The sequence below is a fragment of the Haliotis asinina genome, chromosome 1 (genome assembly GCF_037392515.1).
Source record: "Haliotis asinina isolate JCU_RB_2024 chromosome 1, JCU_Hal_asi_v2, whole genome shotgun sequence".
NCBI classification, from domain to species: domain Eukaryota; kingdom Metazoa; phylum Mollusca; class Gastropoda; order Lepetellida; family Haliotidae; genus Haliotis; species Haliotis asinina.
In genome coordinates, this window is record NC_090280.1 from 26,361,673 (window position 1) to 26,367,414 (window position 5,742).

Consider the following 5,742-nt stretch of genomic DNA (forward strand, 5'->3'; position numbering starts at 1 on the left):
GATTATCATAACGTGCCGCGGACCGTCGTCAACAATTCAGCCACTTTTCTTGATGTAATACTGGTACTTTTCAGGAAATTCTGACTGAATCATCTACACACTATCAGATATTTACTAAAGGGCTCTAGTATGTTTTACATGTTTCTAGAGTTATTTTTGTCTTATCACTGGATTAGGGACATTAGAGACATGGGGCCCAGTCAAAGTGTGGACATCGCGTGCCATCGTTTCGTATTTTTTATCGGCTTTTACGAATCAAAAAAGCTTAAAGATTGAATGACAACTGGAGAGTGAATGAGATAATATTTATAGTCACGTTGGCAAGATTTCAACCATATCGTGACTTGAAAGCTATATTTTATAATAGACATAATAGACACAATTAAATTGTAAAAAAACTACCACTGAAGAGCGATGCAATAACTTGATTATCATAGAAAGAGAATTAAAACTAGCTTGGAACTGTCAAATTTAACAAACTGTAATGGACAGCACAAAATAAAAACAAGCTCGAGATCACCAACAACTGAAGGTTGATCACCATACTAGGCACCATGGGGATTTTTCTACCTGCATGGCTCTTAGCCTTACTTTGAATGTTTTGGGACTAACGTACCTGCTCAGGAAGGCAATACTTTTACAGTATTTTAACCCCCACCCCCACCCCCCCCACCCCCCACCCCCCCGAGCATACAGCCACTAACATTCTTAATTACTAATTCAAACTTCTAATCATAAAATATTTTATTTTGTATATATATTATTATATAGCTTTTTACAAATCAGTTAACAAGTCTACTTCTTTAAATGCAAAAATAAATCAGACTTGTTATTATCAAAAAGATCCTTCATGGCTCGTGGTTCAAAATACTTATTCCTTGTGATGGAATATTCAACACAATAAAGCAATACGTGATTGGCCGTGATTCTTTCATCACGAGGGATACAAAACTTAGTGTCTTCATCTGTTAACAAGTACTCATGAGTACATCTTGAATGACCAATATAGGATTTTATTTCAATGTAATTTATTGATATCTACTTGGACGTCCCACTTCTGCATAAGATCACGGACAGAAACTCAGAATACAGAATAAGCAGAGGTTTATTGAGCACAGATTCATTGAGTGCTGTTTCATCAGTAAGATCGGCCATCGTGTTCCCAGAAATACTAACGTGGCTGGGTAACCAATAAAAGAATTGGCCAATAGCAAGATCTTTATATAATACAATAATTTGTTGTAATAACCCGAAGACAAAAAGATTCAGAAAAGGTGATATATTGGTTGTGTTAAGGATGTTTCTGAATATATGTGAGTTGTTAATACGATGAGCCTGATGAGCAATCTCTTGACCAAAGCCGTATAAAATTAACTTTACAGTGCATAACAAAACTACATTCCAATAAGTCAAGCCCTTCATATAACTGTGTCTTCAATCCGATCTATAAGGGTCTGTCCAACAAGAAATCTTCTCCTGTTCCACCTGTTGGGCTCAGAGTTAAGCCATTTATTGCTGCTGTGGGCACTGAAATGGACAAAATCGCTCCTTCCCGACTTCTTTCTTCTCCTCCTTGGCAATTGACCAGACCACAAGTTGACCTAACATTAACTACATTTAAAAACTCAGAACCAATGAATTACAATATAAACCAGAATATAATCCATTAAAAACTAAATACAACACTTACAAAGCCTATTTACAGATGGATCCAAGGACGATGGCGCAGTGGCTTGTGCCAGGACAATATCTTCTAGAATACCAAAGAACGGCTCTTTTTTTGTCCTGCAAAAGCAAACGCCTATTACATATATCCAAAGACACCTTAAACATAAACGATATTAAATCTATTCAGATTCTCTTTCGTGCCTTGAGGCAATTGAAAACTTATCGTGTAAACATCCACTTTCAATAGAAATTATGGAACTCAATAAAGATCTTGCTACTGGCGACATTAGCTTTTGTTGGTTACCCAGCCATGTAGACATTTCTGGTAACGCAATGGCCGATCTTACTGCCAAGGCAGCACTCAACAAATCTTTGACACCACTTCTTATCCCATAAGATTACAAAGCTAGCAGTTGAACTTACGTCCATGATGTGATGCAGAAGTGGAACTCCCTAGTAGGTATAAATAGATTACATGCAATAAAACCTTATATTGTTATACCCACTTGGGTTGTCCAGATTTGAATAGGTCATCACGCGACGATAACGTATTGGGCACACAAGACATACTCATGAATACCCATTGAAAGGTGAAGATGTTCAATTCTGCATCCCTTGTGATGACAGAATCACGATCAAGCATGTCTTGCTTGACTGTGTTGAATACTCCATCACAATGGATAAGTATTTTAAATCACGAACCATGAAGGATCGTTTTAGTAGCATTAGTTCTCATTCAATTATTGCATTTTAAAAATAATTAGATTTTGTTAAATAATTTGTAAACAGAAAGTCTTTTGATATTGGTAGTTTAGTTTAGTAACTGTGATTGTTAGTGGTTTTTAACTCAAAGGGGTTTGAAGTATTGTAAACTTATTGTCCGGAGAGGGTACGTAAGTCCCAATACATGAACAGTAAATTTTAAACTTGCCGATTTCTTCATCGTAGAATATGTGTGCTTTTAATTTCTGGCTAGATATCTCTCCTGTCACCTCTGGCTGAAGTGATAAGTCCATGCAGGTAGGCAAGAGTCTGTAAGTCACCATGGTCCCTGGTATTTTGATCTACCTTCACTTGTTGGTGATTTATAACCTGTGTTTGCCTTTTTAACTGCAGTGTTTTAGTTTTGTATGTTAGTTTTATGTTTGTGTTAGTCTAGTGTTCTTAATCTCCTTCGTTGACAGGTTTTTACGTAAGCAATTTAATTTGATTTATAAGATTTAATAGTTTCACAACAAGAGTTTGCCCATATTTCTGTTCTGAGCCGTAACATAACATTAGTGAGATCGGTGAATATGTTAAATTACATTTGAAAATTAATGTATCACAGTGTCTTTTGAAATTGGTTAACTGATACAATTGTCTTTCTGACTTGAGATGCTAAACGTAATTCTGCCACGGATCAAACTAATTTTAGTGTAAATATTGTGCCTTTCTAATTGCACCCCATTAACATACCACATTTCATAAGATCTAGATCCCTCCATTTCTAAAAACAACAACTTTAGTTTTAGTAAAATTTACTCTCAGTCCTGCATTCTATTTACAGTTGAATACACATGTCTGAAAGAGCCGAAACACCGTTAGCAAACATAAGGTCATTCACATTATTAACAATAGCGGAAATAAACATAACTGTACATAAAAGATCAATAAATATTACAAATATTTGAGGGATATTGCTGATAGGTACCCACATTTGAAGAAAATTGTTTAGAAAACCCTCAGGGGCTCTAACACAGGCACGAAGTTAATTAGAAGTAATACCATTCACAAACTTTCCATCAAGTCCAACCTTACGGGCGGGGAGTATGTAAAAGTTCAACATGTTTAAGTGTCTCGAAAGAGTATAATAAAACACTAAAATCTACACTGTTTCTTACAATAATATTTCTGTATGTTAGCATGACGTGTAAGAATGCAGCCTGATATTCACAAATGATATTATTTCAAGTTCACCGTTTTAGTCTTTATCTAAATTGATGTAAATAATTTACAAAAAGAGTCAGTGAAGGATAAACCACAGTAATTATCAGGTGTCGTCCTTGTGGCAAGAAGTTAACAGGTGTTAAGAAATGACCTTACCCCCAAATGAGAGGGAAATCACCATAGTCATATATAAAGTTTATGAAAACGGCAGTGTTAGTAGGGACAATAAATCTTCTCGACTCCTTTAGAAATTCATGTGTAATTGCGTATGGATCAGGGCCTTTACTCTTTAGCAAAGTGAGAATAGTTAGATGTTAGAATAGATATTTCTTGTTTGCTTGTGTAAAAATGAATAAAATGAATGTAAGCTGCCTGTAGGTTGTAAGTGTGGAGGTAAAGGTTCTTGTGCGTTTTGAGGATATTAATGCACAAAATATTTGGGGAGTGATCTATCCATTTGTTGATTGATTGTGTTACGAGAGTGTGTTTTCTGTAATTTGTATTATCATTGATTAAGTAATAGTTATCACTGGGTCACTTTTCACATCATATATGTGCGATGGCAATAGTATTTTAGCGGCAGGCCTTCTTGATAGCGTCTCAGTTGTCTGCCCTTGGCAATTTATTATTTACGCTGTGAATTTTTATAGGATTTGTGTGTCTCTGCCTATTATCATATGTTTGTCAACAACGTCCGACCTACAACCTTCATCCAAGACTGACTGCTTGACTGCTCTGAGAAATCAAGCTTTATCTAGAATTTCTGCTCTCCCTGTAATGTAATAAAATCTCCAAGATTCTGTAGTCCAGCATATGACTAGACGACTTCGCACTATACCAAGGTGTGCTCGACGTCTAGCCGGCGAGAGAATTTTCTTTGACGCACAGTGCGCTGTACAGATATGTACAGCGGTTTAAGGCAAAAATCCAGCCTATCGACTAGAACAGGTGCACGGATTGCTAAAACAAACACTCATTTTCAAAACGGCATACTTACATCCACTAACATCCATTCACTTTATTTTATATCAGCCCTGATACAGAACCACCCCAGTTTTTCACCACTGGACGAACATTTTGATTGGTTAAGCAAAAAGTGGAATCGCTCTAAAACGGTTAGCGATAAATTGACTGTCACAGCAAAAATAACTTGGTTTCCGTTCTTGCGGAAACCTGATGGATACTGGGTAATGTAGGTTTCCGCTAGGTTTCAGTTTGAGGAAACGCGCAATGAGAGTTTCCGCATAGTTTCCACAACTGAAACTAACAAGTCTTAGTTTCCGTCATGTTTCCGTCAACTGAAACTGTAGTTGGAAGTTTCCATTTAGTTTCAGTTTACTGAAACCTTTATAGCTGGAGTGAGTAAGTTTCTGGTCTTGCGGAAACCTTGTGGATCTTGGGTAATGTAGGTTTCCGCTAGGTTTCTGTACAAGGAAGATGACAATGAGAATTCGCTTAGTTTAGAAAGCTGAAATATGCTGTATTATCTTGTTATATTTATTCCATATTTATTTGAACAAAAAACAAACGCTGGAAATATTATGATCCAACTGTTTCATTTCTTAGAAAAGCTCACATTTTAATGCAACAGGGCAGTTGCAGTAGTACACAATTCGCTGTATTAAGAAACTGGGGCGCTCAGAGAAGAGTAACAGAATTCTCTGCACACAAGCATTGCTCAGGAAGTAGGCACACTGAATGAAGACGAGCTAGCCAGTACACAAAGTGCTTTGTTCTTCTGTAGATGTTTGTTGGTGTATGCGAGTCCTGGTTAATATCTGGCGAAACATCTGAATCCGAATCAATCAGGCTCTCACATTGTGGTGGTAATAGCTCGCAAACCTTGAATGTGCTGTTAATATCTTGGTCACTGTCAGTGTCTGGAAAGGAAAAGGACATTCAGTTTGAATCATCAATTCAACTGAGAGACAATTCAATGAATGAAACACAGCAATATATATAATAATGCAGATAACATGTATTGCAAATATTAAATACGTATTACCATTTGCTCACTTTCAGTTATTACAGTTACATGTATGATACATACATTAAATATATTAAACATGGATTGCAAAGTGACAGTGCAAACTCGATTTTTAGTGAAATCTAAAAATTCTTTGATGACTAACCTGATGAAACACT